Raw genomic sequence first — 14864 nt, forward strand, 5'->3', positions numbered from 1 at the left:
CTAAAGCTCTATTTGTGTGACCATACTAGTAAAAAATATTATTTTTTTTTACTATGCTAATGTAGGAAGCTAAAAATTACTATGTACTTTTAAAGCAGGTAACAGATCTGCTACCAAAACCTGCAATCTCAAATTGTCCTTCTTTCATGAATATGCACATTAATAGTGAAGAAAAAAAAAAAGCAGTATAATATTTGGAACTTTATTTGGAAGCACATTTGAAAACAAACAAACAGGGTTCTGCAATGTTGGTTTTTTTTTTGGTAAATAGATTTTTCCAGGCTTTAGTTTTCTCAATACTCATCTCCTTCTTCAGCCTCTGCTTCTACTGAGTCTAGGCCAACTTCCTCATAATCCTTCTCAAGGGCAGCCAGGTCTTCCCGGGCTTCAGAAAATTCTCCTTCCTCCATCCCCTCCCCAACATACCAATGCACAAAGGCACGCTTAGTATACATGAGATCAAATTTGTGGTCGAGCCGAGCCCATGCTTCTGCAATAGCAGTTGTGTTACTCAGCATACACACAGCCCGCTGCACCTTGGCTAGATCAGCACCTGGCACCACAGTTGGAGGCTGGTAGTTAATGCCCACCTTCAAGAAAACAAATGAGAACTTTCCTTAGGAATGCCAAGGCTTAAAGACTCATTTCTGTTAACAAAAATCACCATGATTACAAATAAACAAAAAAAAGCCTAATTTTGTACTTTATCAAAATATTTAACAGGAACATTACAACATTGTAGCACGACTGTCACCTCTGAAGACTACATAATTCTTAACCATTTAGATATCGAGTACTTAAAAGGCTACACACCCTTGAATCCAGTTGGGCACCAATCCACAAACTGAATGGTACGTTTAGTCTTGATAGTGGCAATGGCTGCATTGACATCTTTGGGCACAACATCGCCTCTGTATAACATGCAGCAGGCCATGTACTTGCCATGGCGAGGGTCACATTTGACCATCTGGTTGGCTGGTTCAAAGCAAGCATGGGTAATTTCAGCCACAGATAACTGCTCATGATATGCTTTTTCAGCAGAGATGATAGGGGCATATGTTACCAAGGGGAAATGGATTCGTGGGTATGGAACCAGGTTAGTTTGAAATTCTGTCAGATCTACATTGAGGGCACCATCAAAACGCAGTGAAGCTGTGATGGATGAAACAATTTGCCCAATTAATCGGTTTAAATTGGTGTAAGTAGGACGGCCAATGTCCAGGTTACGACGACATATATCATAAATGGCTTCATTATCTACCATAAAGGCACAGTCTGAATGCTCTAATGTTGTGTGGGTAGTTAGAATTGAGTTGTAGGGTTCCACTACAGCAGTGGAAACTTGTGGTGCTGGATAAATTGCAAACTCCAGTTTAGATTTCTTGCCATAGTCAACAGATAGCCTTTCCATGAGCAGTGATGCAAACCCTGAACCAGTGCCTCCACCAAAACTATGAAAGATAAGGAAGCCTTGCAGCCCTGTGCACAGGTCAGCCTATAACAAGGTGGAAAAAAATGGGAGAAAAAAAGTTATTGATGGTTTTGGAGAAATCAGTATTAAAATAATCATTCAAAAGCATTTCTGTCACAAGTTTGCTGGTTTTACATTGTTATTATTTAAAAAACACTGTTCTTGAAAGGTTCTGGTTTAACTGATTGAGTTTTTATTTAAAGGGGGGATGGGGCACACCAGGAAATAAAAGGCTTATTTTGTTTTGAATAACTATGCACAAAATTGTTAACAAAAACCAGCAAACCATCAATATAGCTTGCTATAGAGCTGTATCAATTACTTTAAATACTAACTTGCAGTATGAATCCTTACCAGTTTGATCTCTCTCAACACAACACGATTTAAGATCTCTTTTCCAATGGTATAATGGCCTCTGCATAATTATTGGCTGCATCTTCTTTCCCAGTAATGAGCTGCTCAGGATGGAATAACTGCCTATACGTGCCTGTACGTACTTCATCTACAAAACACCCCAAAATACCACATCATAAATTTCATCTGTTCAGTTCTGTGCGTGCTGCCTAGTGACTACACACGAAGCACACGTGTCAAAAGAGTGTAGACAGCATCTCTTGACTACACACAGTTTGTCTGACTAGTCTAAGAAAGTGGCACAACTTCTGCCCCTTTGTTTCAGGGTAAACATCAGGCACACACAAAGCAGTATTTATTTGTACTCAAGAAACACATAGATCACTCAGAAAACTACATTACAGGTACAGACACAATACTGGATAGCACTCAAGCAAAACTCTGTATGCAGTGCAGCAGTCTGGAAAGATGATCCAGATCAAAAAAAAAGTTCTCCTTTTTCCCAGATATTGTTACTGGTAGACCAGTATTTAATTTCTTTCAAATAACAATAACCACAAATGTCAAAACAGCATCCAGACACACATTTTAAAATCTATAGTATTCTAAAGAAAACAAAAAAAGATAGTAGGGAATCCATAAAGGATCCTCCCTTTTTCACTGAAGATCTTGAATGTTGGGTACATACCAACTACGGTTGGTTCTAGGTCTACAAACACTGCTCTCGGAACATGTTTACCAGCTCCTGTCTCACTGAAGAAAGTGTTAAATGAATCATCTCCACGTCCCATAGTATTATCACTAGGCACTTGACCGTCAGGCTGGATCCCATGTTCAAGACAATACAATTCCCAACATGCATTGCCAATCTGAACACCAGCCTGGCCAACGTGGATGGATATGCATTCACGCTGCAAAGTGAAAAGAAAATGATAATGAGACATGGAGCTACCTGCCCGTGGGTTGTATCTTCCCTGATCTTTCTCTGCTGCAATAGTCCCTGGTTGCCCTTAAGTCACAATTTAAGAGAACGAGTTGTTGGCTGCAGGCAAGACACTACTCACCGTTGCTGACCTGCACTGACTTTGTGAATACTGGAAGATCCTAAAGACAACATAGTCCCTATGAATACATGGGTGAATACAAATTCATTATCCCTTACAATGCTGCTATATATTCCATCTTTAATATTCAGCCTAGTCTCTTTTTACTCTTCTTTTAGTTTTTGGAAGACCTCTTTATATAATATCCCCCCTATCTCTTTGACTCGTTACCACACCATATAGTAGGTAACTGCTGCAAGAATCTCTCCTGCACAGGGCCGTTCAGTACATTTTCCTTTGTAGTAAGCATACCAGTATCTAGGCCCTAGCAATTAGTACATCTTTTTCTCACACATATTCCTACGTGAAATTGTCTTAAGAGTCCCAGTCAAATATAATCTGCCCCCTTTAAGCTAGGTCCTTTGATTCTAAGCAACAGTGTATGTTTAATCTCCCAATACCTCAATACCTTACACCTGAGACGGAAATAAGCTGCTTTTCTAATTTACATTTAGAGTGTATCCAGAAAAAAGCAGAGGTGGAAAAGAAAATGCAAGGTGTCTGGGCTGCTCTTTCCCGTTTCCTTAGCAGCTTCATCAAATTCCAGGCTCCGCTCCGTTCCCGCAGATCCGCCACGAGACTCGCGGCGCCACCGGGCCCCTCACCGCCTCCGGCCACGCCCCCTCCCCTGATTGGCTACCCCCGCGACTGGCCCACGGCACGCGCCGCCCGCCCCGCCCCTGACACCCTTCGGCCACGCCTCCTCCTGTGATTGGCTATGCCCAGGGAGCGGCTCGCGGCGCGCGCCGCCCGGCCCGTCCCTCGAGCACGCGCCGTGCCCTCCACGGCTCCACGCGCCAAGGCGGCCCGAAACCGGCGTACAGATCCGGTCGGCGCCCTCCGTGCCCTGTCCCGCTATCTCCCCGCCGCCTGGACAGAGGTTTCAGTTCGTCCCTCGCCCTTTCGCGCGGAAGGTGCCTGCCCCGAACAGCCTTCCTTTGCACATATCTCGTCTTGCTAGCTATCGACCGGTTTCTGTGCCTCCCCTCCCCTACAGTTAATAAGGTTTCGTACTAATTTCTCCCCTTCTCCCCAACCGTTCTGCCTTACAGCTACCACAGGGACTTCAAGCAGAGACTGCCTGCGAGTCCTGCCGCAGCACGTGCAGTCATGAACGCCCCTGAAGTGCCGCAACAGAAGCGGTCCCAAACGCCCTTTCTCCCCCCGCGGCCACAAGGATCCCGTCTCCCAAACGCCCTTTCTCCCCCCGCAGCCGCAAGGATCCCGTGTCCCACCATGGTGCCTCGTTAAGGTGACGAAATCCGACTGCGCCACAATACGTCCACCGCCGCAACCGACCAGCACCAACTGCCGACCGTTAACCGCCTCGAACCGCTCGCCTCAGGTGCTGGCTCCCCATTGGCCATTACCCGCGCGGACTGGGCGCGAGGGAAGACCTCTGATTGGCCGAAGGTGCTTTTCTCCCCGCGAGGGGGAAGACTGCCACGAGGAAGGGGCGTGTCTGAGGGCGGGGCATGAGCGGCCCGGGGCGAGGCGCGCGCGGCCTGTCCTCTGGAGGCGGGAAACGGCCGCGGGGGGCTCTCGCTGCCCGGGGGGGGGGGGGGGGGCTCTCGCTGCCAGGGAGGAGGGGGGGGCTCTCGGTGCCCGGGAGGGGCTCTCGCTGCCCGGGGGGGGGGGGGCTCTCGCTGCCAGGGGAGGGGCTCTCGGTGCCCGGGGAGGGGGGGGGCTCTCGCTGCCCGGGGGTCTCGCTGCCGGGGGCTGCAGGAAAGGTGGAGTGGTACCACAGCGCTGAGTTGTCTTCATATGTCAATGTGGTCTGTACTGGTGTGGTGATAGATAAGTACTACTTCCTGTAGTCTCTCCTGATAGTAAAAGCATACAGATCTGCTTTCCCAAGGGACATTTATTTGATAGAAATACAAAACTGAGGTGGTATTGTAATTACAGTGCCCCTCTATGAGTAGTGAGCACACTTTCCCTTCCCTGCTTTTGACTAGGCAGATTCATTTTGGCACTTCTGGAGATTGTGTCATTAACTCCTCAAACCAGCTGCGGAAGATGGAGGAAACAGGTGCTCTTTATTAGGAACAAGCAGGGAGGGACAGGTTAGTCCCTGCTTCTGCATAGTCAGTCAACCTAAGAAGACAGAGGTGGAAAGGGTGGTCTGTCTGGCTTCTGGACCGACATTGTTCCATTGCCAGATACACAAAATTCTGATGCAGCTATCCCACTCTCTATAGTTTCTGATAAATTTGAGGGAAACTCGTGAAGGAAAGAGCACTTGCAGAGGCCTATTTCCAGTGCAGAGGTTCTTGATGTGTTTGTAGCAGTCAGTGTCCCTACTGAACCTTCTGGTGCTTTTAACGTGGAGAGAAATAAACTGGGTTAAGATGTGATGGAATTATCATCATTATATACGACTTGACTGTAAAGTCAAGTTACTTACTATATTTTGCCAAGAAAGGACCATGGAATCTCCAGAACTACCACCTTTGTCCAATCCTATCTTGGTCTATAGATTGCTTTCACAGTAGTGAAGTCTGAACAGAGGTGGGTAGGGGTTCTGCTCTTTTCAACTATCATAAGTTTCTAAAACAGTGAGTGAATAAGCTTTCTTACCTTCAAAATGATTCCTGATTGCCAAGGAAGTTTTTGCAGCTTTTAGCCAAAACTCTGATATCTAAACATGCATCTATAAATTCCCAAGTTGACTCTGACATATGCATCTAAATTCCAAAGTTGGGGAATTCACTGTTTCCAGATGATAGATATTTGTACTAGTACTGCATTTGATCTGGGTCGTTTCTGTGCCTGAATAGTTACAATGCAATTCTCTCATAGTAAATAACATGGGCAAGTACTTTAGGTATCACCTTGAAAACAAAGCAGACCAACAAACTCCATACCCTCTCCCAGAGCAGCTTGGGTTCAAGCAGGATTCTTCCAGGCAAGATAATGGTTTCCATTATTAATACAAATGAGATGTGAAGCTGTAAGCACAAAGCTGCTGAGTGAAAAGTTTGGCATGTCACAGTGTTACAAACTTGGAAACCATTTTATCTTTCTAATGTTAACCTAAAAGCATTTACCAAAATTGGAAAAACTTCTTGGTACTTAACAGCTTGAGAGTTAATACTACCTTCATTTCAGTCTTCTGTTGAGACTAAATTTAGAGTTGTGCAAGTAAGTAAAAATCCTATACAGAAGCCACAATAAAGCTGCAAGATCTCTATAGTAATCTGTCTTTGTGTGTCAACTGCATTCTTATAAAAGCTTGCCAGATGTGCATTCAAACATTTTTTCTTCTTCTAGCTGTTCATTGTGAGACTTTTTTGTCATTTTCATATGCTTTTACCATAAGTCCTCAGTATCTGTGTTGACAATGTTCAGATGACTTTTGTGTTTTGTTTATAATTACCATACTAAAGTGGAGAAGGGATGCATAAAGATGTGAGCTTTTTATTAAAAAAGAAAAAAAAAAGTCTATGAACACTGTTAGGAGGTTGTGGGGTTTTTTTTCCAGAAAACATTTTTCAGATTTAATAGAATTAATTTATTTTTTGCTTGTCACTGGAGGATTTTGGGTTTGCTGCCACATCAGGAATGGCTCATTCATTCACTATGTTTGGGAAACTGTTATTTCAAGTTTGTTTGTGTTAAAGAGTCTGTCTCTTGAAAGGATATCTTTATTGCTGCAATAAATTAATGTATCAGACCATGATTGCTAGTCTCTCTAATTGGCTAGCGTTTCATTACAGATTAGCAACCCCCAGCATTCATGTGCTTTGTGAGGTCTGCTTTGTATCCTCTCTAAAGATGCCTTGGTTCTTTGGCCAGATTTCTATATAAACAGGTTACCTAATTTTAAAGGGTTGCTTCGTTAGCCAGAAGTTTTTCATGACTGTCATTTTTGCCTCACAAAGTTGTTCATTTGTACAGTGCACACAGTCTATTATTAAATTTTCTGAGTAGTCCTATGAAAGTGCTATTGTATAATTTTGCTTTATCTAGAATGTACTTCAGAGAGAAAAGCTTTTGGTGTTAAATTATGTCTCATTTCATGTGTCTGTTGGGGAAAAAAAGAAGATACTCCGTGTCTGGTCCTGACAAAGCATATTTCATCAGACTGCTATTATTTCTGTGCAGGCTTTGAAGAAAAAGGGTAAAAAGGTCATTCTTTTGTTTGTAACTAAGAAGATATTGTCTTTGAAAGACGGTTTATTTTTCTCATATTTTAAATAATCTCACTCTCATAGCCCAAATATGTCCTTGCTTTAAAAACCTTAAGATACTTATTTCAATATAATATGCTCAGAAAGAAGACCAATTCACTTTTAAGTAAGGCTGAGATTTATAAAATGTGCAGTGTTTAGGTCATGTAATGTTCTTGCAATAAAATATTTTGACTGTCACGTCAGAAATGAGAAATTGTGTTACAAGAATGAATCCTTGAGGATGTTTTTACATCAATATAATAAATGCATAAAAGGTGCTTTGTAAAGGTGGTATTTATCATTCACTATAAATAACTAGAGTTAATACATTTCTTTTAAAGTTGTTTGGGCTTTTGCACAAACCAAATGCCCTCTCCATAGGAATGAGTTTAAAGGAGACAACTTGGTGGAATGGTCCCTTAGAAGAGGAAATAGACTCCAGTAATGGAAAGAAGCCTGATCAGGAGTGGATATCTAGCTCAAAGGTGCATGCTATTATGTTTTATTTCGTTTTCATTATGGTTTTGTAGAGCATACTCTATAACTGTGTAAATATACTGAACATAATATACGTATGGATAACATACTTCAAGTTATTATTTAGAAGTCTGTCAAGCATGTCTAGCCAGCACAGAAGAAAATGCATACTAAAATCACACCACAAACAAAGTGCAATTCCCTTGCAGCAGGGAAATAAGACAAAAGGAATACCAGTTGTAAATTGATGCTGGTCATTGTTCGGTACATAGACGTGCGTTAATTAAATAAAACTTCAAGTAAAGAGCTTTGCTTTTTGTTTCAGTTTCTGAAGATAGAGCAGTTTTATAGCCACGGAAACTTATTCAAATCTTAACTTACTTTTGGAAACAAAATCTAAATAAATAATTTCTTAAATCTTACTTAAACAATATATATTCTGCTCTTGAGGGGAAAACTAAATGGGCATATGTTCAATACAACACTTGTCAGAAAAAACGTTGCAGTATTGTTATTTTACTTTGTAGACTTTGTTTCTCAAGGTCTGCCACATCATTTTTCTTTGTCTCACTTTCATTTGCTGACAGAATTTGTATATTTCTGCTTGTATTTTAACCTTATAATTTTGAGATTGGTTTTCTGAAACATTAAATTTAACTTTTAATGAAGAAATTATTCTTTCAAATGCTGGTTACAAATTTGTTCCTTAAAAATCTTTTTGTGGAGACACAAGAGCTAATTTCAGACATTATGCTTTAGAATAAATCATGATTTTTATTCTTTTTCTTTTTAGCTGGTGCAGTTACTTTCATTTTCTAGTTAGTGGTTCTTTATGTCATCATAGCTAAACCTTACTGAGAAAACTAGCAGCGTTCTTCTGCCTCAAATCCCATTCCTTGTTCCTTTTGTTCTCATGTTGGTCCCAAGAGAGCTTCTGGTGCCTCCTTATTCCCTGTCATACCTAGCCAAGGGTCTTGCATACCTTACTTGCCTCAGTATGTCTGGGAGAAGCCTTTCTCACTTTTTGAGTATTGCTATGGTAGATCACTTGCCTTGGGGCTGTCCATAGCTTAAGCCTTATTCTCTGAAGTTCCAGTACTTTGTTCCTATTTTCCATATACCCTGGAGATAGGGGACTTGCAGACTTTTGACAATGTGAAGTATGCCTGGAAAATTGGTTGTGAATTCTCCTTCCCAAAGCACTCTCAATCGCCCTGTAGTTTGTGACTATTAAAAATGCTGAACCCTTAGTTTCCTATGGAAATTAGAAGAAAGCCTACTCACAGAATTCAAGATTAGTTCATTTAAAAGTTATTACAGAACAGTGATTTCTCTCAATTGATGTGAACTTTATCAAAGCCATCTGTAGGAATGGACTCTAAGTAAGTCAAAATAAGTGCCTTTCATTTCAGATAAATACTTAATTTGATTTCAGATAAACGCTTTTATGCATGCTTTAGTAGAACTACTGAGGGATGAGTCCAGCTGCTAAATGTCTGGTTGTTTCTAAGTTCACAACTTTCTTGTCACTGATAGAAAACTGTTTGAAGTAAGTAGAACTGATGTTATTTTAAATAAACATGTCCTTATATGGTATTTTAGAAAGATCTCTCAAAGAAAATGGAATTTTAAATATGCAGAGGTCAGGATTTTAATGTATTTATTTCCTATTGTCATCCAGAATGGATTGTTAAATTCAACATTTTTACTTTCTCTTTAGAGAATCAGGGCTTGCGTTTATTCATTTGGATGGGTCAATGGCACAGAAGAAAAGAATGAAAGCAATTTGTTGTTTCCAAAGCAACCAAGCAGGGTCCTGAACTATAATGCTTTTGTCTCTGAAAGTGGGTGGAGTTGGATTAAATGTGACAGCAGCTTTCCTAGTGTTTTTAATGGATCCTAGGGTAATGGGTTGTTCATAATGATATGGCCTAATCTAGGTGAAGCTTCTTTGGTGTTTTTCTAAGAGGCAGAAAGACCTCTGAGGAAAACCCATCTGAGAAAGAATGACACTAATGAGTATCTGTTTAAAAGACAAATAGGACTTTTCTTCATTTGTTTCCCTAGCATCATCTTGTTTTAACACTATATTTTTGTGCTGTTCATTTATTTGCTGTAAGTGGAAAGAATGCTAGTAGTACTACTAACAGAGTGGTATGACATCTTACAGTGTAGCATATGCTATCTGTTCATTCTTCATATCTCTCTTTCTTTCTGATACTTTTGAATGAGGCTATGTGTTGTTTATGAACTTCAAAAGCCATAAAGTGGAATTTGAGGAACAGTATATATTAATGTAGTACTTGTTTGCTCTAGTCTCTTCTGCTATTACTGAGATTTTATTTATAAATTAAGACATTAGTCTGAGGTTACCTTTTGTGGTCATGGGAAACTGGTAATACATTAGGAAGTTTTTTTTTTTCCTTTCATTAAAGCACTCAGAAATGCAAATTTACTTGTAAAGAATAAAAATGTAAATTACCTTTATTGATAGCAAAATAGTTTCCTTAGCAAAACTGATTCATGTGTTGTGTCATTGTACCAGATTAAGGGTTCTCTATTCACTTCCTGCCTTCCCCTGTTTACTCCTCTGCTGTAACTCTCAAGTTTTTTGGCAGTTGGAAACTGTAACAAAATCTGCACTTGAAAGAAACAGAGTAAATTAAAACAATAGTTTAGCTTTGGACTTGGGCATCCATCACTGCCAATCTTAAAGAAAAAGTACTAGCTTGGACATCAGGTCACTGATAGTAACAGTATGAAGACAAAACCTATTTATTTAATAAATGAAAGAAATTAAGTATGAGTAAGAGTATGGAGCAGTTGCCATGAAGGAATTTTTTTCATGATCACAATGTGTCTTCACAAATATTGCCTGTGTATGGACTGCATTGAACCATTCAGTTGGAAGGGACCTACACTACCATAGGGACCTACACTGACTGCTTTATTTTTTTTTTAACAATTCTCTGAATACTTGTAGAAACTGCAAAAATAATTTTAATCTTCTGTGAAGATAATGAATGAGGTATAATGAATTCATCGTATTGTGGCAAGCAGTTGTAAGAAAATAAGCTAAGCATTGCTAACACCGAGTCATCTACAGTCTGTAGGTATACCTAACAACCCAGGGTCAAATATATTTGCTGCCTCTATAGACCACTGAGCAGCGACTCCTCATCCTGCTGCTCTGATGGTAACCATCCCAAGTGGCCAGTGGTTGACTGCTTGTGTTTGATGGAGGAGCAGCTGGGCCCACAGGATCCTTTATGATCTCACTTTTGAATAATCAGTGCTGAATGAGAGTCATTCATGCGTTAGCATTCCTTGAAGTGCACTAGCAGCAATAATAGGTTTTAAGAAGCAGAAATACCAGTGGAGTAATCAGTTTTTCAAATTCTGTGCATTTATTGTAGAACTGTAGCTTGGAGAGCTGTGTTCCTTCTCTGAGAGGTGTAATACCACAGTGCAAGGGAGGAATATTTATCCAACTAGACTACTTTCTCCCTCCCCCCTCTTTTAAAATTGTTTGTTTGCTTGTTTAAATACAATCATAGATGCAGAATTCTCACCTTTAGGATGAAATACAAACCGTTAATCTGAGAGTATCACACGTATACAGATGTTTCTCTAAGGCTCAAGTTTTTTTATATTTTCCAATGTAAAATACAGTATCCTTTGTATGAGATACTGCAGAAAGGTATGGAAGTACTATAATCCACATTTTCTGTGCTGGACTGATGAGAGAAGAGTGAAAGTAGTACACTTCAGTCTTTCTTGACTACAGCAAAAATAGAATGGAAGATACTTCTGCATGTTTGGGCTAGGTCTTTCCTCCAGAGGGAATGCTGTTGTTTTTTCTCATAGGTATGTTGTTCTCATATGGTAAGATTAATAATAGAACAGTTTGCCATATATAGCTTGCCAGGAATGTTCATCTTGCAGTGACAAATATATAATTTGTTGCTCTTTTGCTTATTATCATAGGTTGGAGAAACAAGACCTATCTGGCTTTTATCTTGCAGCTTGATGTCTCTGAGTGTGTGTAGGCATCAGAGGTTCTTAGAATCTAAAACAAGTCATCAAGAAGAATTCTTAGACAACCTCTAGTATGTGGGTGACATGGCAAGCCCATTGCACGAGACTTGTTTGTAAGAGACAGAACATTATTAGAGTTGATGTAGATTTAAGTATCTATTTTCTGAGAACTAGTAGTACTGTACCTGTAGATAGATGAAACATGCTGGGAAAATGCAGAGCACACACCTGGCATTTCACAGATCCTCACATTTAATGTTAACAGCCGAAGTAGAAGTAGTAACAGCTACACTATAGTTTTGTGTTCAGCAAAATTTCTTGTTTACCTAACATAGTGATTATTGTATATACTAATGAAAGCATACGTGGGTTTTCTTAACATTCCAGTTTACTGTTAAGTAACTGCCTGTGTCCAGCTGATTTAGATCTTGCCATCAGATACTGAGGCAGTTAGTATATGCAGTGTTTGTTTCAGAATTAAAATAACAGGATTGTTTTGATGTCTCCTAGATTCCTGACAAACTCTGTTTTTAAAGCATTTACCCGAAGTTCCTGCTTGTTATGAATATATAACCATATAAATCTTTCTTTATAGTGGAATACTTAAAGAGTAAGACATTAGGCAGGGAGTAATTAATCTGCAGGCAGGATTTGTTGAACACGATGTTGATGGAACAATATCTGCTTTGTGATGTCATGTGCATGCTACTATGTTTTGAAGGGAGGTTATTTAATTTATTCATTGCTGCTACTAATAGCTTGGAATCCTACTGCAGAAGACCAGTGTTTTGACAGGTGTTGCATGCTGGGTCAGAAGCATAGTGCTGTTATTACTCAGGTCAGTTAAAAGACAATCCCAACAGTTTTCTGGTTATGAATAAATAATTCTTTTCCAAGAAGCTTTAGTGTATTTTAAAAATAATTGTGCCATCACAGTCTCACCAGTAAAACTAAATTGTGGAGTGACTGTTGAAGTGTGCTTTGGATTGTAAGATTTTAATATTAGAAATTAAATGTCTCTGTTGAGCTATTTGGAGTGACTCAGATGGGGTAGTATAGCTGTCGGTTAGCCTGGCTATTACAGTTCATTATCTTGAAGGTATGTAGAATGCTTTTGTCATTGTCATAGCAGCTTGTTTAGCTGTGGAAGAGCAGCTAGCCTGCCTCATTTATATTCCATCACAAAAATACTACTTCAAAAATTGAATCCAGGTTCTCTTCTAATAAAAGTAGAAAAAAAGATATAGATATCCTTCCAATAAATGTTTAAAACAAAAAAAAGCACAGAAAAATTAAAAGACCTCATCTTTTCCTCCAACTGCTTTACAATCCTTTTCTCTGTGTTTACAAAGTAATAACTAAATAATGCAACTGTACTTAGGATACTCAGCCCCCTAGCATTTTTTCCCAGAATACCTAAACTTCTCATCCTGAACTTTCATTTAGAGAAAAATAACATCTTTATTTCAGTGGTTTGGGTGGGGGTTTTTTTGTTTTTCTTTTTTTTTTAATTTAATTTTTTTAATTGGTTCATTGTGAAGGATTCAGTAGAAGAAAATATCCTGAAAATTCAGAACAAGAAGAGGGAACTTGCAGCAGGAGTCTTTGCTACCAAAAAAACCTTCAGCAAGAGAAATAAAACAAAAAATATTTAATGAAGTTAAGGCTCTGATTGATTTATAGCTTGATCCTGTGGTATTTTGCCTAAATAACATATTTAATATTTTGGATAATACTTCTCTTCAGGTTACATGTCCCATGCTAATTTTCAGTTTTGCTGTCTTTGTGCTCAAAATATAAATACTTCAAATAAATTACAAAAACTAATTTGCTCCTAAATGTTAATTTAGGAGCACACAAACTCCTGAAATTTTTCCAGTGTTCGTTCATTTCTTCAAAAGGTTGCTTTGTTAGGACAGTGCTTGAAAGCACAAAAAAACCCTCAAAACCAAAATATGTATTCATGCATTCTAACTGATGCTTTACCAAGGCTGACCTAGAACAGAGGCTGGATAGAGTTAAAGAATAAAGTAGGAATTTATTAAAAGGCCTCAATGGATACACCTTGGGCTGCCCACAAGCCCAGCCAGGGCTACACCCAAAATGAACCCAAAATGGTCACAAAAAATGGACCACCAGTCACAAGGTCTTTCACTTTTATAAGTTCTGGTCCATTAGCATATTGGAGTTAATTGTCCAGTTATAGCTTTAGGTTATGAAGTCCCATCCTTCTTGTTTTTCTCTCTTCAGTCCATGTTGTTTATGCTCTTGGGCCCGAGATTTGGGTGGGTGTCCTTGGTTCCAAGCTAGAAAGGAATTGTCTTGTCTAGTTACTCTGTGAAGAGAGCTTACCATCCCTTAATATGAAACTCTGAACTATACCCTAAAGCAGTACAGAATCTGAAAAATAAAAAAGCTAAATCCTAAGGCATCATTATCTGCAAGCATTTCATCTCATTATAGAGGTGAAAAGGTAATAAAAGGTAAATAATGTGTCTTCTCCTTCAGACAAAACCCTCTATAAATTAATTAGTTTCATGTTTCTATCTTAGTATTACCTGATAAGCAGATCATCTGGACTGATTGTTTCAGAAAAGGTGGTCAGTGACACATCGTCAGAATTCTTACTTTTGCAGGCTATGTCCAAAGACGGTATTTAATTCAAAATTAATACCATCTTAAATGTACTTTATTCTATTTCTGAATAATATACAGGTGCCAGGAGGGAGTTCCTCTGATAATTACTTCTCAGGAGTTAGTAAAAAGGCAGTACTTAAATTTGTGAAACACTTAGTTTTAATATTTTACTTAACAGAACTCCAATGATTTTTGTAAAAGCAAAGGTTTTTTTTGATAAAAGGCTAGAATCATAGGCATGTATTGCAACATGCTATCTAGTAATTTCAATAGACACGTTGAACAATAAGACCGTGCTATATGCAAACTAGAATCTGATCCACTCGTGTGTCAGTGAATGAGGTAGTCCTTACAAAATAAATTAAAACAAATTATTTTATAGCTGCCAGCTTTCTAACAGTTTTCCTTTACTGCTTTTCCACTTGTAGTGGAAAAATGACATGTTTTTCACTTCCATACATATGTCTTAATGGAATGCTGATCTGCATGCCACTTGACTTATGGAGGAAGAATTTGGTAAACTACACCTGTTCATGTACCACAGAGTAAAAAACAGCACTGAAGAATCTCAGTTGAGCATTAGCTGAATATTTATGTCTGTTCCTTTCT

At 39.2% G+C, this 14864-nt stretch overlaps 1 pseudogene; it reads right to left on the reverse strand.

The window, feature by feature from the left end:
* Positions 1–210: 210 nt before the first annotated feature.
* LOC119704472 lies at positions 211–4380 on the reverse strand (annotated as a pseudogene).
* Positions 4381–14864: the final 10484 nt, after the last annotated feature.

The sequence above is a fragment of the Motacilla alba genome, chromosome 9, assembly GCF_015832195.1.
Source record: "Motacilla alba alba isolate MOTALB_02 chromosome 9, Motacilla_alba_V1.0_pri, whole genome shotgun sequence".
Lineage (NCBI taxonomy): Eukaryota > Metazoa > Chordata > Aves > Passeriformes > Motacillidae > Motacilla > Motacilla alba.